The sequence below is a fragment of the Aquarana catesbeiana genome, linkage group LG03 (genome assembly GCF_042186555.1).
Source record: "Aquarana catesbeiana isolate 2022-GZ linkage group LG03, ASM4218655v1, whole genome shotgun sequence".
NCBI classification, from domain to species: Eukaryota; Metazoa; Chordata; class Amphibia; order Anura; family Ranidae; genus Aquarana; species Aquarana catesbeiana.
This window is the reverse complement of record NC_133326.1, coordinates 707,347,389-707,372,118: the sequence shown is the minus strand read 5'-3', so window position 1 is coordinate 707,372,118 and position 24,730 is coordinate 707,347,389.

Genomic DNA, 24,730 nt, shown 5'->3' with positions numbered 1-24,730 from the left:
TATTTTATATTTTGACACAAGTTGCGGGAAAGTGACAAATTTTTTTTTTTTTGCACAAAGTTGTCACTAAATGATATATTGTTCACACAGGCCATGGGCATATGTGGAATTACACCCCAAAATACATTTTGCTGCTTCTCTCGAGTATGGGGATACCACATGTGTGGGACTTTTTGGGAGCCTAGCCGTGTACGGGCCCCGAAACCAAGCACCGCCTTCAAGATTTCTAAGGGCGTAAATTTTTGATTTCACTCCTCACTACCCATCACAGTTTTGGAGGCCATAAAATGCCCAGATGGCACAACCCCCCCCCCAAATGACTGACCCCATTTTGGAAAGTAGACACCCCAAGCTATTTGCTGAGAGGCATGGTGAGTATTTTGCAGCTCTCATTTGTTTTTAAAAATGAAGAAAGACAAGAAAAAACATTTTTTTTTCTTTTTTCAATTTTCAAAACTTTGTGACAAAAAGTGAGGTCTGCAAAATACTCACTATACCTCTGAGCAAATAGCTTGGGTTGTCTACTTTCCAAAATGGGGTCATTTGGGGGGGGGGTTTGCCACCTGGGCATTCAATGGCCTCCGAAACCGTGATAGGCAGTGAAGAGTGAAATCAAAAATTTACGCCTTTAGAAAGCCTGAAGGCGGTGCTTGGTTTTCAGGGTCCTGTATGCGGCTAGGCTCCCAAAAAGTCTCACACATGTGGTATCCCCGTACTACTTTGTGCAAAAAAAAATTTGTCTTTTCCCCCCAACTTGTGTCACAATATAAAATATTCCATGGACTCGACATGCCTCTCAGCAAATAGCTTGGGGTATCTACTTTCCAAAATGGGGTCATTTGGGGGGTTTTGAACTGTCCTGGCATTTTATGCACAACATTTAGAAGCTTATGTCACACAACACCCACTCTTCTAACCACTTGAAGACAAAGCCCTTTCTGACACTTTTTGTTTATATGAAAAAATAATTTTTGCAAGAAAATTACTTTGAACCCCCAAACATTATATATTTTTTTAAAGCAAATGCCCTACAGATTAAAATGGTGAGTGTTTAATTTTTTTTTTCACACAGTATTTAAGCAGCGATTTTTCAAACTCATTTTTTTGGGAAAAAAACATACTTTTTTAAATTTTAATGCACTAAAACACACTATATTGCCCAAATGTTTGATGGAATAAAAAAGATGATCTTGGGCCGAGTACATGGATACCAAATATGACATGCTTTAAAATTGCGTACAAACGTGCAGTGGCGACAAACTAAATACATTTTTAAAAGCCTTTAAAAGCCTTTACAAGTTACCACTTTAAATTTACAGAGGAGGTCTACTGCTAAAATTACTGCCCTCGATCTGATCTTCACGGTGATACCTCACATGCATGTTGCAATTGCTGTTTACATTTGAAGCCAGACCGACACTTGCGTTCGCCTTTGCGCAAGAGCAGGGGGGGACAGGGGTGCTTTTTTTTTTTTTTTCTGTATTATTTTTTTGCTTTTTTATCTTATTTTTAAACTCTTCCTTTCATTTTTTTTTTTAAATCATTTTTATTGTTATCTCAGGGAATGTAAATATCCCCTATGATAGCAATAGGTAGTGACAGGTACTCTTTTTTGAAAAAACTGGGGTCTATTAGACCCCAGATCTCTCCTCTGCCCTCAAAGCATCTGACCACACCAAGATCGGTGTGATAAAATGCTTTCCCAATTTCCCAATGGCGCTGTTTACATCCGGCGGAATCTAAGTCATGAAATGCTCGTAGCTTCCGGTTTCTTAGGCCATAGAGATGTTTGGAGCCACTCTGGTCTCTGATCAGCCAGCTGAATCACCGGCTGCATTCTCAGGTTCCCTGTTGGAACAGGAGAGCCAGAGAAAAACATGGAAGACAGTGGGGGGGGGGCAAATCGCTCCTCCACCCACTGCTGCCCCCACACTTCGGGCATATATGCTGAAGTATGTAACTGTGGTGGTGAAATCACTCCCTACAGCGCTGGAGTCACGGTTTTATGTATCGTGGGAGCAAACGCTGTTGCTGTCAAGATGAATAAATCTGCGCTGCAACTGAATGGCGTACCTGCTAAGCAAATAATGGTTAACAATAAAACTAAGTAACATTACAGTATAACAGTAATGCCCCGTACACACGGTCGGATTTTCCGATGGAAAATGTTCGATCGGAGCGTGTTGTCGGAAATTCCGACCGTGTGTGGGCTCCATCGGACATTTTCCATCGGATTTTCCGACACACAAAGTTGGAGAGCAGGAGATAAAATTTTCCGACAACAAAATCCGTTGTCGGAAATTCCGATCGTGTGTACACAAATCCGACGGACAAAGTGCCACGCATGCTCAGAATAAATAAAGAGATGAAAGCTATTGGCCACTGCCCCGTTTATAGTCCCGACGTACATGTTTTACGTCACCGCGTTTAGAACGATCGGATTTTCCGACAACTTTGTGTGACCGTGTGTATGCAAGACAAGTTTGAGCCAACATCCGTCGGAAAAAATCTTAGGATTTTGTTGTCGGAATGTCCGAACAAAGTCCGACCATGTGTTCGCCCTATAAGACTTACCATACCTGCAAAGCAAATACAAAAAAAAACATAGTAAAAAATAAAACATTTAACGCAACCTGTGCCTAAAATATATATATGCCGAATAGGGATGAGCTTCGTGTTCGAGTCGAACCCATGTTCGACTCGAACATTGGCTGTTCGGTCGTTCGCCGAATTCCGAACGTTATGGGCCGTTCGCGCCAAATTCGTGTGGCGCGTCACGGCCCATAATTCACTGCGGCATCACAGTGCATTGCTGGCTGATGATTGGCCAAGCATGCACTATGACCCGCATGCTTGGCCAATCATAGCGCCGTCGGTAGAGAGAGCTATAATTGGCCAAAGCCAGGGTGGCTTTGGCCAATTATGGCTCAGGGGGTTTAGAACACGCCCCACACTATATAAGGCCGCCTGCACGGCATCCCTGTGTAGTGTGTGCTCCGGCGTTGAAAGAGAGATAGATAGACAGAGAGACAGTGTCATTTCATTTGAGTTAGATAGATTAGGCAGGACAATCAGATAGTTAGCTGCACTTATTGTGTATTGTGTATATTTATGCATCCCAGATGTTGCATATATATATATATATATATATATATATATATACACTGTATTTAGTTTAGCTAGATCCGTTCCTGTATCTTCTTACTGACAGGTAGGCTTGTCTTGTTACAGTATTTACAGCTACTTGAAGAAAATTGCTGGTGTTCTTTTGATCCTATTAGTACCACAGTCAGGCAGCTAGACTATTTACAGTTAGTGCAGTGCATCCTGCTCACAGTGTTTAGCTAAAACTACAAGTTAGTGTGGTGCGTCCTGCTCACAGTATTCAGCTAAACCTACAAGTTATTTTTTTGCGAGCTCTGCACAGTGTTCAGCTAAAGCTACAAGTTAGTGCAGTGCAACCTGCTCACAGTGTTCAGCTAAAACTACAAGTTAGTGTAGTGAGACCTCTGCACAGTGTTCATCTAAAGCTACAAGTTAGTGCAGTGCATCCTGCTCACAGTGTTCAGCTAAAACTACAAGTTAGTGTGGTGCGTCCTCCTCACAGAGTTCAGCTAAACCTACAAGTTAGTGTAGTGAGACCTCTGCACAGTGTTCATCTAAAGCTACAGGTTAGTGCAGTGCGTCCTGCTCACAGTGTTCAGCTAAAACTACAAGTTAGTGTAGTGAGACCTCTGCACAGTGTTCATCTAAAGCTACAAGTTAGTGTAGTGTGTCTTGCTCACAGTGTTCAGCTAAAACTACAAGTTAGTGTAGTGAGACCTCTGCACAGTGTTCATCTAAAGCTACAAGTTAGTGCAGTGCGTCCTGCTCACAGTGTTCAGCTAAAACTACAAGTTAGTGTAGTGAGACCTCTGCACAGTGTTCATCTAAAGCTACAAGTTAGTGCAGTGCGTCCTGCTCACATTGTTCAGCTAAAACAACAAGTTAGTGTGGTAAGACCTCTGCACAGTGTTCAGCTAAAACTACAAGTTAGTGTAGTGCGTCCTGCTCACAGTGTTCAGCTAAAACTACAAGTTAGTGTGGTGCGTCCTCCTCACAGTGTTCAGCTAAAACTACAAGTTATTTTTTTGCGAGCTCTGCACAATGTTCAGCTAAAGCTACCTGTAGAAGGTTGGTGGTGTTTTCCTGATCCTATCACTACCGCAGGCAGCTAAAAAAGCTACAAGTTAGTTTTTTGCAAGCTCTGCACAGTGTTCAGCTAAAGCTACCAGTAGAAGGTTGGTGGTGTTCTCATACTACAGGCAGGCAGTTGATTTTGCTAGCTGCAGTATCAGTACATATATATATATCCCAGCTTAGTGCAGCTACAGGCCATTAGTATGTCTGGAAGGCCAAGAAGGAGAGGCAGACAATCACAAGCCAATAAGAGAGGGCAAGCAGGCTCTGTGTCTAGTGCTGGTCGTGGAGACGGTGCATCCTCATCAGCAAGTGGCCGTGGGACACGCTTGGCCTTTTTTTCGGCAGCTGGCTGTGTTGAGCCGCAACATGCGGAAGACTTGGTCGAGTGGATGACCAAGCCGTCCTCATCCTCCTCATCCTCTCTCACCCATGCTCAGGGTACTTTGTCTGGCAAAGCAGCGGCCTCTTCCCTCCACTCAATGTCATCAGTGACTCCTTCCCTAGCCCCACCATGTCCTCCTGAGGAGTCCCTCAAACTGTTTGACCACAGTGTTGGGTACATGCTCCAGGAGGATGCCCAGCGTTTGGAAGGCTCTGATGATGATACTGAGCTCGATGAAGGCAGTAACATGAGCACGGACAGAGGGGGTGCCCAAGAAGGACAGCAATCTGGCAGTCATGCTCCCCCTGCTGCAGCATACTGCCAGGTTTGCTCCAGTGATGAGGAGGGAGGGGATGATGAGGTCACTGACTCAACGTGGGTGCCTGATAGGAGAGAGGAGGAGGAGGAGGAGGTGGCACATCACCAACGAGGCAGGATGCCCTCCAGGGGCCAGCCTAAGGGCAGCACATTGACTGCATCACACCCTAAAGCTCCACATGTGCAGGGCGCTGCAGTCTCTGCGCGTTATTCAAAAAGTTCTTTGGTGTGGGCCTTTTTTGAGACGAGTGCATCAGATCGCACCACTGCTATTTGCAACATATGTCTCAAGCGTATCTCACGTGGCCAAAACATCTCCCGCTTGGGTACCACATGCTTGACCAGACATATGTTGACCTGCCACGCAGTTCATTGGGAAGCGTATCTAAAAGACCCACACCAAAGAACAAAGAGGACCTCTCCTTGCTCCTCATCAGCTGAGATCTCCAACCCCACTATACCTTCAGTCCTCTCTGAGACCTGCACTGAGAGGAATGAAGGTGTAGAATTAGGTATGTCACAGCCAAGTACTTGTGGGCAATCTGCCTTTGGTACACCGACGTCAGATTGTACCAGGCAAATTTCCCTGCCCCAGCTGCTGCACCACCGAAAGAAGTTTGCTCCCAGCTATCCACATGCCCAGCGGTTGAATTCTAGCTTGGCAAAATTGCTAGCGCTTCAACTGCTGCCTTTTCGGTTGGTAGACTCTGCCCCCTTCCGTGAGTTTGTGGAATGTGCGGTTCCTCAGTGGCAGGTATCTAAACGCCACTTTTTCTCACGGAAGGCGATTCCGGCTCTCTACTGGCATGTGGAAGACAATGTCCTTGCCTCGCTGGACAGGGCGGTCAGCGGTAAGGTGCATATTACCGCTGACTCATGGTCCAGCAGGCATGGACAGGGATGTTACCTAAGTTTCATGGCGCATTGGGTGACTCTGCTGGCAGCTGGGAAGGATGCAGGACAAGGTGCAGTAGTATTGGAGGTTGTTCCACCACCACGCCTCCAAAATGCCACTACTAATGATTGTGACACACCTCTCTCCTCCACCCCTTCCTCTTCTTCTTCCTCCATGGCCTCTTCCTGTGCTTTTTCCTCAGAACCAGCGGTGCTCCGTAGCCGTTCAAGGGGCTACGCAAGTACGCAGGCCAAAAGATGCCATGCGGTGCTTGAGCTGGTGTGCTTGGGGGACAGGAGCCACACTGGGGCAGAGGTTCTGTCAGCTCTGCAGGGGCAGGTTCAGAGGTGGTTGACACCACGCCAACTTAAGGCAGGAATGGTGGTTTGCGACAATGGCACCAACCTCCTCTTTGCCCTCCGACAGGGACAAATGACCCATGTGCCCTGTTTGGCTCACGTCCTTAACTTGGTGGTACAGCGGTTCTTGGGCAGGTACCCGGGCTTACAGGATGTCCTGAGGCAGGCCAGGAAAGTCTGTGTGCATTTCCGCTGGTCATATAATGCCAGTGCTCGGCTGGCGGACCTCCAAAAGGAGTTTAACCTGCCCAAAAACCGCCTAATCTGTGACATGCCCACCAGGTGGAACTCAACTTTGGCCATGCTGCACACACAGCAGAGGGCCATCAATGAGTACCTGTGCAACTATGGCACCAGGACAGGGTCAGGGGAGCTTGTTTTTTTTTTCCCCACGCCATGACCATTTAAAGAGGCCACGAGGATGGTGAGCAGTGACAGTGCATGCATCAGTGACACTGTCCCCCTTGTCCACCTGTTGGAGCACACGCCGCGTGGAATAATGGACAGGGTACTTGAGGCAGAACAGAGGCAGGAAGAGGAGGACTTCCTTAGCTCTCAAGGCCCCCTTTATCCAGACAGTGTTCCTGCGTGCCCGCCGATCACACAGGAAGAGGATGAGGAGGAGGAGGAGGAGGAGGAGGAAGATTGTGTCAGTATGGAGGTGGAGCCTGGCACTCAGCATCAGCAGCAGTCTTTAAGGGATCAGTCCCAAGAAACACATGGACTTATACATGGCTGGGAGGAGGTGGCTGCGGACCATGTCGTCCTTAGTGACCCAGAGGACTCCGGACAGAATGCCTCAGCAAACCTACGCTGCATGACCTCCCTGATCCTGCAAAGCCTGCGTAAGGATCCTCGTATTCGTGGTATCAAGGAGAAGGACCAATACTGGCTGGCAACCCTCCTTGATCCACATTACAAGGGTAAGGTTGCGGACCTTATCTTGCCATTGCAGAGGGAGCAGAGGATGAAACATCTTCGGGAGGCCTTGCAGAAAGGTCTGTGCAACGCGTTCCCAGAGACTGGGAGGTTACAAACTCCTGTTTCTGGACAACGTGTTGCAGAGGCTTCGGTCAATCAAAGAAGGAGCGGTGGAGAAGGTGGCCGTCTGACCGATGTGTTCAGACAATTTTTTGGTCCGCAGCCCCAAGGTATGATCGGTTCCAGCAACCATCGCCAGCGTCTGTTTTACATGGTGCAGGAATACCTAGGGGCAAGATCTGACTTGGACACCTTTCCCACCGAAAATCCTCTGGGTTACTGGGTCTTGAGGATGGATCACTGGCCAGAGCTTGCACAGTATGCAATTGAGCTACTGGCCTGTCCTGCATCCAGCATTCTTTCGGAACGCACATTCAGTGCTGCTGGAGGCTTTGCAACCGATCACAGGGTGCGTCTGTCCACCGACTCGGTCGATCGACTGACCTTCATAAAAATGAATCAGTCTTGGATCACCACCAGCTACCAAGCACCTGATGCTGATGTAACCGAATAATTTTTTTTGAAATCTCAGATCCCTTCAAAGACTGCCTATGCTGATGCTGAGTGACTATCCCTGAGTAATTATCCTCTTCCTCCTCAATGATCACGCTGATAGCTTGTAAGAACATTTTTGGTTCTGGGCGCCACCACCAGTGCCTAAGGCCCAATTTTTCAGCCCCTGTTCAACAGGGGCGTGTAATTACAATTTTTGATGCAATACTTTACAGCAGGGCTCGTTTCTGCGTTCCAGCTAGAGTATCTGTGGGGGGTTGCAGTGTTGTGGCACCAGCACCAGTGCCTAAGGCCCAATTTTTCTGCCCCTGGTCAACAGGGGCATGTAATTACAATTCTTGATCTAATATTTCTCAGCAGGGCCCTGTGAGGGCTTACAGTGTTGTGGCCACAACAACACCTAAGGCCCAAATTTCTGCTGAGTATATAGGGCAGGCTCCTACTTTCAGACATCTAACTTACAAACGACTCCTACTTGCAGACGGAAGGAGACAACAGGAAGTGAGATGAAATCTACCCCTAGGAAGGGAAATTCTCTCCTGTAAGAGTTAATATGGGAAAAACATTTCTCCTTTCCACTGATGCTTTCCAATCCTTGTTCCACAAAAAAACCCAAATTTTCAAAAAACATTTGTCATTGGGACAAAAAGTGAGGTGAAATCTTCTGAAGAGGAGGACAGACAGCAAAACAAATGTCACAGGGATGATAACCCTTCCCTATGTTTTCCAAAAAGCTTAAAAAAGACTTTTTGGCTGGAGCTAAACACGTTAAAAATGTACCCGTTCAAAATTACAAACAGATTCTACTTAACAACAAACCTACAGTCCCTGTCTTGTTTGCACCGCCTGTATACTGCTGTTCAGAGTATATAGGGCCTGGTGGCCCCACACCTTTCCTTATTTTAATTTGGGTGCGGGGTTCCCCTTAATATCCATACAAGACCCAAAGGGCCTGGTAATGGACTGGGGGGTACCCATGCCGTTTGTCTCACTGATTTTCATCCATATTGCCAGGACCCGACATCACATTAAACCCGCAAGCAGTTTTAAATGAGATTTTTTCCTTTAAAAATGACATTTTGTGCAGGGACTGTTCTAAACACGGGAAACACGCGCCACTTTACAGGCATACTATAGACACCCCTCAGGTACGATATTTAAAGGAATATTTCACTTTTTTTTCTTTTTACTTTAAGCATCATTAAAATCACTGCTCCCGAAAAAACGGCCGTTTTTAAAAGTTTTTTTTGCATTGATACATGTCCCCTGGGGCAGGACCCGTGTCCCCAAACCCTTTTTAGGACAATACCATGCAAATTAGCCTTTAAAATGAGCACTTTGATTTCGAACGTTCGAGTCCCATAGACGTCAATGGGGTTCTAACGTTCGTGCGAATTTTTGGTCCGTTCGCAGGTTCTGGTGCGAACCGAACCGGGGGGTGTTCGGCTCATCCCTAATGCCGAAGCATGGGGACATCCTCCCACAAAAGGTAGGAGCAAATCGCTCCTCCACCCACTGCTGCCCCCACGTTTCAGCATATATGCTGAAGTATGTAACTGTGGTGGTGAAATCACCTCCGACAGCGCTGGAGTCACAGCTTTATGTATCGTGGGAGCAAACGCTGTTGCTGTCAAGATAAATAAATCCGCGCTGCAACTGAATGACGTACCTGATAAGCAAATGATGGTTAACAATAAAACAAAGTAACATTACAGTATAACAGTAATACTTACCATACCTGCAAAGCGAATACAAAAAAAATTGTAAAAAATCAAACATTTAACGCAACCTGTGCCTAAAATATATATATGCCGAAGCATGGGGGCATCTTCCCACAAAAGGCAGGAGCAAATCGCTCCTCCACCCACTGCTGCCCCCACGCTTCGGCATATATGCTGAAGTATGTAACTGTGGTGGTGAAATCACCTTCGACAGCGCTGGAGTCACTGCCTTATGTATCGTGGGAGCAAACGCTGTTGCTGTCAAGATAAATAAATACGCTCTGCAGCTGAATGGTGTACCTGAAAACAAAAAAATGGTTACCAATAAAACACAGTAAACAGTAAAGTATAAAAAAAATGCATATCTGAAAAGCAAACATGGCAAAACATAACAACAATAAAACATTGCAGAATAGAATACAGTAAAAAAGAGCAGAACAATAGAGAGAGAATAGAGAGAGAGAGAACAATAAAACAACAACTATTTTTGTTTTTTTAAATTTTATATATTTTTTGTTTTTATTTTTTTTATTTTTTTTACACTTTTTTTTAGTAACTTCAACTTTTGTAACTGGTACCAGGTTTGGGTCTCTCAAAATGCAATGACATCTTGGGAGACCCTGTGAAAGTGTGTCCTAGTCTGTTCAGTGCTGTACCCTACGCTAATACTCAACTAGTGTATGGTAGCATTCAAAACATTCACCAATGCATAGACCAGGATTGTCAGGACAGGAGGGACAATAATACCGGGTGTCACACCTATATCCGCGCTTGCTGCAGACACGACATCTTCTTTGGGGGGCTCGTTGGGTAGGGGTACTCAGGAGGACATAAGGAAAATGCCTCTCATGCAGCCGGCCTACTGCATTTGGTTGGGGAAGGTGAGGTGGAGCACCGTCTGGATACAGAAGGGCTCTGACAATCTCTTCCTGGAATTTAAGGAAGGATCCAGTCCGTCCTGAAGCTCTGTATAGCACATGAGCCTTCAGCAAAGCCAATTGAAAGAAATAAACAGACACTTTCTTGTACCAGCGTCTGGCCTTACGGGCAACTAGGTACGGCGCCAACAACTGGTCGTTAAGGTCCACCCCTCCCATATTTTGGTTATATTCGTGGACACAGAGGGGTTTCTCCACAACACCAGTCGCCGTAGTAATTTGGACAGTCGTGTTTGCATGAAGGGAGGTAAGAACGAAAACATTCTTATTATCCCTCCACTTCATAGCGAGCAAGTTATTACACTTCAAGCAGGCTCTTTCCCCCAGCCTAAGACGGGAATCTACAAGCTGCTGGGGAAAGCCCCGGCGATTAGGTCGCACGGTGCCACATGCTCCAATCTGTTGATCAAAAAGGTGACTAAAAAGTGGCACACTCGTGTAATAATTGTCCACATATAAATGGTACCCCTTTCCGAATAAGGGTGACACCAAGTCCCACACAATCTTGCCAGCGCTTCCTATGTAGTCAGGGCAGTTTGTCAGCTCTACGTGACTATCTTTGCCCTCGTAAACCATAAAACTACATGTATAGCCTGTGGCCCTGTCACAGAGCTTATACATCTTGACCCCGTATCTGGCACGCTTGCTGGGAAGGTACTGTTTGAATGACAAGCGGCCAGAAAACTTAATCAGGGACTCATCAACGCAGACAATTTGATGGGGAGTAAACAAGTCTGCAAAACGTTGGTTGAAGTGGTTTACGAGGGGCCGAATTTTGTAGAGCCGATTGTATTCAGGGTCTCCATGAGGATGACAGAGTTCATTGTTGTTGAAGTGCATGAACCGCAAAATCTGCTCTTATCATGCCCTGGTCATGGAGGCAGAGAACACGGGCATAAGGTGAATTGGGTCAGTGGACCAATATGACCGCAACTCACTCTTTTTATTTATGCCCATGTTGAGGGAAAGGCCCAGAAAGAGCTTAAATTCGGAGACCGTAATTGGTCTCCAATTTCTGGCAAGGGAGGACTAGGGAATAGTGGCGATGTGTTGACCAGCGTATAAATTGCTTTGGTCCACAATAGATCTATAGAGATCTTCGGTGAAAAACAGCGAATAAAAATTCAGTGGCGTAAAATCAACCGTTTCCACCTGAATGCCGGGTTGGCCAGTGAATGGGGGAAGTACGGGTACTGCAGAAGTGGTAGGTTCCCAATTAGGATTGGCGAATGCAGCAGGAAGGGCACTATGGGCACGACAGGCCTGTGTTCGTCTTCTTGGTGGCAGCAGGACACTACTTGTGCTTGCCACCTCGCCAGCTTAAACTGCTCTTATGGGACTCGCCACGTCACCAAGTGTTACTGCAGTGCTGGATGTACCACCAGGGTGTACTAGGCCGCTGGTGCTTTCCAGTTCACCAGAAGGAATAGCGGCACTAGTACTTCTCTGCTCCATATGAGAGCCCTGCGGTTCTTGCACTTCAAGGACAGAAGAAGAAGTTCGGGGTCTGGTACGCCTGACCTTGGCAGGGACCACAACTTCGTCGTCAGAACTATCTGTCATGGAGCCGCTGTCCTCTACAGGATCATATTCTGAGCCTGAATCTGACAGATGAGTGACTTCCTCTTCACTATCTGTCATACTCAGAAACGTGTAGGCCTCTTCACTAGTGTACCTTCGATTTGCCATTTTGGGCTCTAAATTTAGTGGTACACTAGTGAGACTCACAATAAAAAAAAGCTCCTGACTGTTAGCGACTGATTCAAAACACTACCAAAAAAGTGTTAGCGATCGCAGGGATCAGGCCTGACTCTGCGAACGCTGCATTTATGTGTGCTTAGTGTTTTGTAAGTGACAGTTATCGATCGATACTGCACTAGGGTGGGCTGGGCTGGGCCGAGGGGCAAAATGCAGGTGCTAGCAGGTATCTGGGCTGATCCCACTAACACTATGTTTATGGGAACCCTAAACTGCTGGGGATGCTAGTATAGATCTGATATCGATCCGTTCAGATACTATAGCACTAAGGGAGGTGTATGCTGCGTGCGTGTGTGTTAGCGGTACTGGCGCTAACCTGACACTGCCTGGGGCGACGCAGACCTTATCTGACCCTAAAAACTTTACTTATATCACCGTCAGGCAATTAGGGGGTTAAACCTTTATTAGGTAATAAACGGTGGGTGCCCTAAAACTATAATAAACAAACTAACTAACCAGCGTCACCCATAACAGTTATACAGTGATCGCTGGTGAAAGGGTTAACTATGGGGCAATCAGGGGGTTAAAACCTTTATTAGGTAGTATATGGGGGTCCCTGTCGCTATAAAACACTGACGGCGAACCTATATACTTACCTCCCTAACTAGCGTCACCTGTGTCACTAATACAGCGATCAGAAAAACGATCGCTTAGTGACACTGGCGAAGGGGGTGATCAAGGGGTTAACCTTTATTGGGGGGGTTAGGGGAGTATCCTAGACCTAAAGGGGGCTAATACTAACTGCCCTACCACTTATAACTGTCACAAACTGACACCAATGCAAAAAAAAAACAGAGTTAGGTACCTGGTAACTCTTTTTCTAAGAAGTCTTCCAGGGCAGCATCCGAGAGATAGGCTCCTCCTCCCTAAAACAGGAAACACATTAGTCCACCATTATAAATTTCACAGTCTTACCTGCGTGCCTCAGTTGTATTAAAGCACCAAGCTCAAAAGCTCCCCCGCTGTACCTGGTATTTGTCATTTCAAGGGTGGGAACTAGTGCTGCCCTGGAAGACTTCTTAGAAAAAGAGTTACCAGGTACCTAACTCTGTTTTCTCGAATTGTCTTCCAGGGCAGCATCCGAGAGGATGTATCAAGCAATACTTACTAGGGTGGGGTTAGAGACTGGAGCACCTTGCGACCAAATGCTTGGTCTTGGTCAGACAGCTGGTCTATCCGGTAGTGCTTTGCGAATTTACTGAAGCTCGACCATGTCGCTGCCCTGCAGATCTGCTCTGGAGTTGCCCCTGCCTTCTCTGCGACCGAGGTTGCCCAGGCTCTAGTTATGTGTGCTCTGATTTCACTGGGTGGAGTGAGATTCTGTGCCTCATAGGTAGTCTGTATGGCCATCCTTATCCATCTGCTGATGTTACTTTTGGAAGCTTGTTTCCCTCTGTTGACTCCTGCATAGAGAACGAAAAGGGAGGTCGTTCTACGCCATTCCTTCGTTCTTTCGAGATACGTTATGAGTGTGTTCCTTTCATCTAGTTTACTGTAAATGTCCCTTTTTCTATTATCCATGGTTGTTGGAAGTGAGGGTATGACGATGTTTTGGGTTCTATGGAACGTAAAGGAGACCTTGGGTAGAAAGGCCGGATCTGGAGAGAGAATTATCTTGTCCAGATGTATCAGGCAGTATGGTTCTATAGTAGACAGAGCTTGGATTTCGCTCACTCTTCTGGTGGATACTAGGGTCAGAAGGAGCGCAGTTTTTAACGTGAGGTTTTTGTCTGAGCTTTCTTCCATAGGTTCGAATGGAGGGGAAAGAAAGCCCTTAAGTACCGTGCCCATGTCCCAGGTAGGAGTTCTGTACACTTTGGCTGGTCTAGCTCTTTTGAGTGCTATAAGGAATCATCTTATCAGCGGATCCTCCGCTAGTCTGGTGTCCATGACCGAGGAGAGTGCTGCAACTTGTACTTTCAGGGTACTAGGTGATATGTTTTTGTCTGCACCATCTTGTAGGAAGTCCAAAATTGCTGGTATTATCCCGCCGTTGGAGATTGATCTGTTTCTGTACCAAGAAACAAACTTTTTCCTTATTTTCTCATAGATAGCCCTCGTTATCGGCTTCCTGCTGTTTAAGATGGTGTTAATCACTCTGTCTGACAGTCCTTTGTTCTGGAGTTTTACCCTCTCAGTAACCAAGCCGAAAGCTTCAGGACCTTGTGGTTCGGGTGGTTGACCAGGCCCTGTGACAGCAGATCCGGCCGGTCCGTCAGTGTCAGCTGAGGTTGTATGCTGAGGTTTTTCAAGTGACTGAACCATGCTCTCTGGGGCCAGTACGGTGCTATTAGTATCACCGTTGTTTTCTCTGTCTTGATTTTTTGAATTACCTTTGGGATTATGGCAGTTGGAGGGAATGCATAGCACAGATGCCATTTCCAGCTTTGGTTGAAAGCATCTACCCCGCTGTTGCCATCCGTAGGGTCCAGGGAGAAAAATATCGGTGATTTTGCATTTGCCTTGGAAGCGAATAGATCTACTTCGGGTATTCCCCATTTTTGAGTGATTTCAGCGAAGGTGGTTTGGTTCAGTGACCATTCCGTTTGTCTTATCGTTTTCCGGCTCAGGAAATCTGCCAATGTATTGTCTGTTCCTTTCAGATGGATACCGGATATCGATCTTGTGTTTGCTTCTGCCCATAGTAGGATTGACTCTGTCAGCCTCATCAAATTTTGGGACTTTGTACCACCTTGTCTGTTTAAGTATGCGACGGTCGTGGCGTTGTCTGATTGTACTTTTACGTCTCTCCCCTGTAATGCTGGCTTGAAAGCTTTTAGTGCTTCCCCCACAGCTTTCAGCTCTCTCAAATTTGAGGAGGCTTGGGACCATTTGGATGTCCATCTCCCTTGTGAGCACAGCCCTTCCATGTGGGCTCCCCACCCCAGGGTGCTTGCATCGGTGGTGATCCTGACTGGATCGACTTGAGCCCATCTGCGCCCCTTGATGTACCGAAGTGGGTTGAGCCACCAGTGGAGTGTTTGTTTGACTGTGGCTGGGACGGGAATGGACTTGTTTAGGGATGCTTGCCTGCCATCCCACTGAGACAGAATGTAGTTCTGTAGAGGTCTCATGTGAATCTGTGCCCAGGTGATGGCTGGAATGGAAGACGTCATCAGTCCTAGTATGGACATTCTGTGCCTGATTGTTGTGGAAGGATTCCTTAAAGGGAGGTAATTGCCTGTGTAATTTTTTCGTCCTTTTCCTTTGTTAGGAAAATTTTTGACAGTCTGAAATCCAGCACATATCCCAAATATACCACTCTCTGGCTTGGGGTCATTTGAGATTTTTCTGTATTCACTATCCATCCCAGGTTTTGCAGATAGTCCATACTTGTCCACAAAGAATAGTAGGTCGTCTAAGTACGGTACTATTCTAATACCCTGCTGCCTTAAACCCTTTAATGCTTCCGCCATTATTTTTGAGAATATTCTTGGTGCTGAAGAGATTCCGAAGGGGAGAGCTTTGTACTGTAGGTGCAGAGTAGCTGCTGGTCCCTGAATTGCGAACCTCAGGAACTTTTGATGATCTTCCCTTATGAGGACATGTAAGTAGGCATCCTGTAGGTCTAGTGTTGCCATGAATGTCTCCTGCGGCAGGATGTTCCTGATCGAATAGATAGATTCCATTCTTAATCTCTTGTATTTTATCCCTCGGTTGAGTGGTTTGAGTTTTAGAATCAGTCTTAGCTTGCCTGACGGTTTTCTTTTTGCGAAGATATGGGAGTAGAAGCCCCTTTGTTCCTCCTCCTGAGGAACGTGACGAATCACCTTCTGATCCAGCAGGTTCTGCAGGGATTCTAAAAAACCTATTGCTTGGTCGCTGTCTCTTGGTAGCATGGTTGCTAGGTACTTGGTTGGTGGGCAGGTGGAGAATTCTATTGCGTAGCCGTCCGCTATGGTGCGCAGTATAAACTTGTTTTTTGTTGTCTCCTCCCATTGGCAGGAAAAGGCCGCAAGTCTGCCCCCCACCTGGAGACAGTCATTGTTTTTTGTTCTTTTGGTTAGGAGGCTTGAGGATAAATTCACCTTTGCCTTTTTTTGTTTTGTTGACCCCAGCACTTTTTTGCCCCTGGCTTGTTAAACTTCTTAAAATGCCGAAAGGGCACCTTCCCTTGTTTCTTCTTGGTTTGAGGGAACCCCTTATTCTTTGCTGCAGTCCTGTCCAGGGCTGTTTCTAGTTCAGGCCCGAAAAGTAGGTCTCCAGTGAATGGGATCCCACATAAACGGTTCTTGGAAGGGGCATCCCCTCCCCAAGATTTCAACCACAGGGCTCTGCGGGATAAGTTCAGTAGTGCTGTGGTCCTAGAGGATATTCTGACAGTTTCCGCTGAGGCATCTGCTAAGAAGGCTGCCGCTCTGGTTAGTGTGGGGATGGTCTTTATTAATTCTTCCCTGGGAGTATCATTTTCCAGCAGTTCTTGCAGCTGGGAAAGCCAGATTAGCAAAGTCCGGGCTGTGCAGGTGGAAGCAATAGCCGGATTTAGGTTTGCCGCCCCTGCTTCCCATGCTCTTTTCAGGAGGGCTTCTATTTTCTTGTCCATGGGGTCACTTAGGGAACCTGCGTCGTCAAAGGCCAAGTCAGATTTGTTTGAGATTTTTGCCAGAGAGGCATCCACCTTGGGGCATTTAGCCCAGGTTTTGATGTCTGCTTCCGCAAACGGGTATCTGCGTTTGATTGTGGCTGGTATAAAAAGTTTTTTCTCCGGGTCTTCCCATTCTTTTTTGACTATGTCTTTAAGGGTTTGGTGCACAGGGAATGTTCTTGGTTTCTTGGGCTGTAGTCCTTTGTACATCCTGTCGTGTAAAGTGAGTTCTGCGGTTTTCTGTTCTTTAATGCCTAGAGTGTCAGTGATGGCTTTAAGAAGACTATCTGTGTCCTCTGAGGGAAACAGGCTGCACTCTGCAGTGTCATCTTCCTCCTCTGAGTCTGAACAGATTCCATCTTCCAATTCAGATTGCTCAGATTCATCTGAATCTACCTCTTGTTCTGCCTGTTCCTTGTTACCCGCCGGAATGCATGTTCCACTGGTAGATGGGATACTGGCCTGACCGACACTTGATGGCACTTCTAATTTTTCAATAGCTGAGCATAGTGGCGCCATGGTGCTCTGAATTTCTTTCTTAAAAGAGTTGAGCAGATCTTTCAAGAATCCCTGCGATTCTTTGGCCACCATTTTGTCTAAGCATTTCTGACATAGGGGTTTTTTCCAATCTGGGGAAAGCTTGTGGCTGCATGAGGCACATGTTTTGCCTTTTGCCTTCCTTTCCTCAGGGGTCTTTGCCTAGAAGCAAGCATAGTAAACAAAGTCCCCATGAGGCAGGTGGTCAAAGGCTGCCTGTAAGTAGGTAGTTTTGTATAAAGGTTAAGACAGAGATAACTGTAGAATATTCTGGCTTACCTTGGAGCTGTCCTGGCTCGCAGGATCTGCAGGGCAGGGTGGAGAAGCGTCAGACATGATCAGCCACCAGGATCCTCTGCTTAGAGGGCCTTTTTAACTGCTTCCTGCATAATCTCCGGCCCCACCCCCAGCTGACCCCGTGCAGGTTGGTGGACACACCTGCACATGCCACTGCCTTTTGGTGTACTCCTTCATGGTACTGATAGGAAGGGACATGTATAAAAGGTTAATTTGTAACCTAAGTGTGTATATTTACTTTCTCTTTTTATTTCTTTTTTTTTTTTTCCCCAAAAACTCCCGCCCCCGGAAGTCCTGAGTGTCCCGCTCTACCTCCTCCTGGAGATGGGCTACGGGAAAATGGCCGCCACCCGGAAACGGAACCACCTTTGCTCCGGTGCCATCTTGGCACACCCATAGAGTCTCCATGGAGAGGCCTGTATAGCGGCGAGCCGAGGACGCCACCGCGCCGCGCGGAGAGCGGGCGGCCGGCCGGACCGGCCGCATCCACTCGGGGGTATCGGCCGCGGCCACCTGGGGACAGGAAACGGCAAACAGAAGAGAAGGTAATGCAACCTACCCAATCGGTGTGCTGCTGCTGCGGTGGCCGCGGGGGGGGAGCAGCCATCCAGTACATGTGATATAACTGATGTATCCCCCTGGCGGCCTCACAGTGATGGCTGCCTTGAGAAGCTGCTTTCATGGAAAGCATCTGGAGGAGATAGTCAGCGGCATGGGGGGGGACTGACAGAGTCCTCCTGCAGCTTGGGGGGATGATTGCAGACCCCTCAGTAGGGGCGAAATCTCAGGCTTGAGCAAGGTTGCTCAGTGCTGCTCCTGCTCGCCCTCCCAAGGCCCGTTGGGCTGTATGGGATGCTGGCAGGGGGTCTCCTGCAACAAGCACAGAGACAGAGTGAAAAATAACAAACATTCTTTGCAGCTCCTGTGGGTCCGGAGGAAACACAAAACAATTGAGGCACGCAGGTAAGACTGTGAAATTTATAATGGTGGACTAATGTGTTTCCTGTTTTAGGGAGGAGGAGCCTATCTCTCGGATGCTGCCCTGTAAGACGATTCGAGAAAAAACTGCTATTGGTGTTACTGTGACAGGGGGGTGATCGGGGGGTGATTGGGGAATGAAAAGTGTGCCTAGTGTGTTCTACTGGAAGTGTAGTGCTGGTGCACTTACTTGGATGTCTTCTCTCCTCGGCGCCGGAACGAAAAGACCGGCTTGAGGAGAGATGACATCACTTCCTCTGCCGCTGTTTACATTACAGAGGCAGAGGAATGATTTAGTTGGCCGGGAGCGATTGCGAGGGGGTGGCCACGAATGGATGGCCTCCCCCTCACCTCCGATCGCCGGGGGAGAAATACCGACCGCCTCGGGCACCGGGGGGGGTGTCCGATCGGACCCCCCGCCCGCGGGAGGCAAGTAACGTACCTGTATGTTACTTTGCCTGCCCGTGCCTTTCTGCCGACGTATATCGTCATGAGGCGGTCGGCAACTGGTTAAGCATTATTAAAATCACTGCTCCCGAAAAAACGGACGTTTTTAAAACTTTTTTTTGCATTGATACATGTCCCCTGGGGCAGGACCCAGTTCCCCAAACATTTTTTATGACAATAACTTGCATATAAGCCTTTAAAATTAGCACTTTTGATTTCTCCCATAGACTTTTAAAAGGGTGTTCCGCGGCTTTTGAATTTGCCGCAAATACCCCAAATTGTTCGCTATTCTGTGAACATGCGAACACGCGATGTTCGAGTCAAACTTACGTTCAACTCAAACATCGGGACCATCCCTAGTCACAAGGATAAAGCTGAAGACCATCCAGAAATGATGCTAGACAGGTCTCAGGTTTAAATAGGCTGCCAGGCATCAGGATCTGTGGGCATGCCAGTGCGTCCACATGTGCACCGTGTGCATGCGTGTGCTCACGCATTTTCATTCTCTCATGTCCAGATACACACAGCCACGCAGCATGATGTCTTTCCTCATGGCATCATTGATTGATATGGTGTTGGAGGCCAGCTCCACTGAAATGCTTGATTCTAATTCATAGCAGGAGGCATTGCCAATTTTAGAAGCTCTCAGCTTGTGCATGGTAGCCAATCAGCTTCTAACTTCAGCTTGTTCAATTAAGCTTTGACAAAAAACAAGAAGCTGATTGGTTTCTATGCAAAGCTGCACCAGATTTTGCACTCTCCAGTTTTAGTAAATCAACCCCAGTGCATTGCAACAGCAGTAAAACATATGTGTGGAAAAATCTAGTAACAATTGTATTGATGGAATATTGTGTACTATTCTTTTTGTAGAACAAGAGGGACAGTTCGTTTTTCCTGGGGTACATTTATATTTCCATAGAGGATGAAGGTAATACAACAAATGAAACTTCATACTGCCAGGATATTTTAGCAGCAAAGTAAACCCTTGCTACCTCTGTATCCAAATGTACTAATCCAAGTTACACAGTCAGTTTACCCAAATCTGATATTTCAGTGCTTGGTGGATGCTGGAGAGTTACACCCCATGACAGTCTTTTTAATCTCTGAAGGATTCTATTGTATTCTCGAGTTAATACATCTGCTGTACCTATTATGAGGGGCTGGGCCCATCATGAGGGGTTTTCTCTATCCCTGGCCTGAGTTTCTGGTATCTGAACAACTGCTGTGTCCATCATGAGGGGTTCCCAGCATCTCCGCACTGATTTCCTAGGTCTGCACACCTGTTGTGCCCATTTTAAAGGGGGCTTCCACCATCACCGCTAGATTTTAGATTTATCCTATGTTATGGAGATTGTGACAGGAGGACACACAAAGGTGGGCAGGAACACCCTGTGAGGGGCAAGAACATAAAAGATAGAAAAAAAAAAAAACTCTCTTGTGGATAGGAACAATGCTGGGTATTATGGAAATATTGTCACAGATTAGCAGCATATTTTATCTTCATTGCTCAAACCAGGGGTCACCAATCTTTTCAGTATGAGGGCCATGTTGTATTCTTTACAATAAATAAAATCAGTTTTATTCAATGAATAAAATGTAAACAAAATATTAGGTTTTACTTAGGATTGTGAAAGATGGAAATAAACAGAAACCATAAGCTAACCTGAAGACTTGTGTGAGAGGTGACTGACTGATGGTTTGAATAGTGCTTTTTGGTGTTTTTTTGTCCTCTAGCATTTGGTCTATAACCAACGCCATTTTTTAATAGATCCGATGATTCATTGGGAAGTATACACACAAAGTAATGGCAGTGGATAGACCTATTTATTCTGCCACTGATGTTGCATGTTGATGCAAAACTAGAGCTGCACGATTCTGGCCAAAATGAGAATCACAATTTTTTTGCTTGGAATAAAAAGATCACGATTCTCTCACAATTCTCGCAACGTAAAATCTTTCACATTTTACAAAAGAAAATGGTCTAACTTTACTGGTTAGTTTTTTTTTTAAATTCATGAAAGTCCTTTTTTTAAAAAAAATTGCATTTGAAAGACCGCTGCGCAAATACAGTGTGACATAAAATATTGCAACAACCACCATTTTATTCTCTAGGGTGTCTACTAAAAATATATATATAATGTTTGGGGATTCTAAGTAATTTTCTAGCAAAAAAAAAGATTTTAACTTGAAACCAACAAATGTCAGAAAAAGGTTTAGTGTTTAAGTGGTTAAACTTTTTTCACTTACACAGGAAGTCTATTCCATTGACAAATTGTTACAATGTTTATACTTAGAGCCCATTCACACAGGGGCAACACGACTTCCAGCACGACTTTGGGAGGCAACTTGGACACGACTTGAGTATGAATCACAGCACGACTTGGGGCAACTTACAACACAACTTGAAGTCGCCTCCAGGACAGGGAACTTTACAAGTGGCCAATCAGAGCTTATCAGCTGTGTGTGAGAAGGAGGGGGCTGGCTGTTTAGTGGAGGAAATTACTTTCTGTTTCTTTTCTGCTTCCTGTAAAGTTGCCTCAGTATGAACAGTGATCAGACTTGGAGGCAACTTCCATTGAAATCAATGGGTACAAGTTGCCTTCAAGTTGGATTGAAGTAGTACAGGAACCTTTTCTGAAGTCGGAGCGACTGCAGTAGTGTACATTAAGACAGATCCATTCACTTACATTGATTTTTTCTTGTAGCGCGACTTGAGGCGACTAGGGGCGACTTGGGGCGACTTGAAGTCGGATCCAAAGTTGCCCCTGTGTGAATGGGCTCTTAAGTTCAACTGATAAAGAATGTTTTGATTCTTGGCAGACTGCCCAGTTTTTATCTTCATTTCTTTTGAGGGCTGTGGCTTCAGAAGAGCAGAGAGAATTCTTTGCATAAAATTGTGAAACACTTTAGTCAAGATCGCGATAACGATTCTTGACGATTAATTGCGCAGCTCTATGCAAAACATGCTGGGAGGAGCCTGACTTGTGACGTCATCACGCCTGCCGAGGCTTTGCTGGTGTGGCATTTGTATTGCATGCTGACTTGATTTTAAATCGTAAGTACCTGTCTCCATTTTTAAAGCGTAACTCCACTTTTGTTGAGAAAAAAATATTCCCCTCTGGGTGATCTATGTACAGTGCAAGGATTATAAAAACCTTTGCTGCAGATTCCTACCTTTTGTTATTCTGAAGGAATCCATGTGTGTTCGTCTGTGCCTCTGTACAGAGTGGGTCTATTGGGAGTGGTTTCATAATTAACTGTCAGATGTGCAGCTGCAGACCACTAATGAGGAAATCAGCTGGGCTGCATCCCTTTAGACGTGCTCCTATTGAAAGTATCTCTCCAAAAATGAAATTTTTGTTGCAGGGGATGCCTAAAATCTTACTTGTATCTTAGGCAGACTGGGAAAATTGGTGAGCCAATCACACAAGCAGGAAATTATGTTTCTGGGGAGTGGTCAGTACACACTGTGTATAGAACAACCCCAGGTGGCCATATTGCAATGCATTCTCATAAAATTACAGTGGCTGCAGATTGAAAAGGAAAGGTCATTTTTAATAACATTCAATTACAATATGATTAGTGTTGCAATTATATATGCTATATTACTTTTTCTTTATTTGCTATTATTTTTCCCCTCGAAAGTGGAGTTACCCTTTAAATAAATGCTGTACTAGCAATTTTATGTATGTGCGCCCTTTGTTCCTTTTTCCAAATACTGACCTCTGGCATGGTATAACTACTTTGGGAGCCATCTGAGTTACAATGGTTGGTGGTCTGATATGGACTATCGCTAAATACCTGGAATCATTTGTTAACAACATGCGTTATTTATCTCTCTTATAGAGGATCAATATAATCCGGTAAGAGGCTCATATTTGTGGTGGAGGGCACAAGGTGTTCACATCTATTTTTTCAAGAAGTGTTCACTTTATCGTTGAAAGGCTGGAATCTTTCAAACAATTATTCATTTAATGGACTCTGTTTCATAAAGTTTAAGGCCTCGTGTACACTGCTGCGGGTAAACGGATGTTTAGAAGCAGTTGGGCATTTTTTTCAACTGCTCCTGAACTCTCCTCTATGTTATCTTATCAGTACATGTACACAGGGTCATTTATAGTCATTTCTAGGCAGTTGCGTTTAGAGGCTTTTTTTTCGAACCCAAAAAAATGCGTTAAGAAGCTGTGTTTAGAGGCATTTCAAACGCCAAACGCAGCTAAACATTTTTAAAGGGAAACATTTTATTTATTTTATTTTGAGCCTGGAAAATGCTAAAAACACACCAAAAACTCAATTATCACTGTATGCAAACTTTATATACTATGTGATATTCCCCTCATCAACCAATTATGTTGTACAATAAACAACTTGCATTACTTGACGCTGAAGTTGAATAGGAATTTCACTCACCCGTCAACCATTGAGAATTTAATCTGATGACCCCCACATTGAGCTTGAGACCCTAATGTCTGGCTGTTTGCATTTGTTTATGACCCAACATGTTATAACGTTTTCCAGCTAGCTAATGAGATTCATACAATTGTGACATGCGCTGAGCCATCAATGGATGTGTCCAGTAGCGACAAACTCTTGTCCTCTCACGCAATTTTCTATGTCTTTGGAGCCTCAGAAAAAGCAACATCAGGAGCATTTCCTCACACATGCTCATCATGGGATCCATATTGACAAATCAACCAATAACAGCTAGCTACAAGCATACTGCTTCCTAGCTGCTACACACACTGTTGTCTCACAGAATGGCTTAAACAGTTAATAAATACCAAATTTATCTGTGTATAACACGCACCTTTTCCCCCTCGGCTCGGTGCTCGGCTCGGCATTCAGCTCGGCACTCGGCTCGCTGCTCGGCTTAGCACTCGGCTCGGGGCTCGGCACCGAGATGACACGTGTACATGAGGCAGTGGGAGCTGGTGGATTCTTGCTGGATTGCGGTGCGGTGGAGCGGCTGAGAGGCAAGTCACACCTAAATGCTTGCAACACATTGGGGTCAGTTAAGAGCATAACATCACAAGCAAATAAATTGGGAGAAGTAAATGGAAGGCTGCAAATGGGCACAGATCAGGCTGCACTGAAGCTGCAGATGGGCACAGATTAGGCTGCATTGAGGTCACTGACCTAAATTTACTTAAAAGTGGTTTATTTAAAAAAAAAAAGTTATTTTTCCTGAAACTTGCCTCTTAAATTGGGGTGCGTGTTATACGCCAGCACGTGTTATATGCCGATAAATACGGTACTTGTTTCTAGTGCTTTCTAATCATTTGGAAGGGTCTCCTAAGGTTATCTTTGGTAAACGCTCCTGAACGCAAGCGCGGCTTGTAAACGCTGGTAAACACACGTTTTTAAACTTGAATTACTAGCTGTGATGTTCCAGCATTCAGGAGAGGCTGAGAAACGTCCCGTGTACATGAAGTCTTATTCCTGTTTTTTTCTATATTGATTTTTCTGGACATTTTTTACACATTTCTATACTATTTGTTATTTTATTTGGATGCACACTTATTATTTGTGTATTTAATTTGTTTATCATCATGTATTCAGATGAGTGGTGAGTGCAGCTCTGGACACAATTTTTATACTAAGCACAAATTTTCTTTATATAATATAACTAGCTGTGGGCTGCATGAAATCTTGCAGAGGGTCACATTTTGCCCACAGCCCATAGTTTGGTGATCGCTTGCCTAAACAATAGGTTAATGTCCTAGCCCTAAGCTCCAGTTCATGTTAGTTCCTGAGCTCCTGAATTTCTGTTTCTCTGGTTATAAACTTCAGCTTGTATTTGACTACATTTGTTGGCTGTCTGCCCTGACCTTTGGCCTGT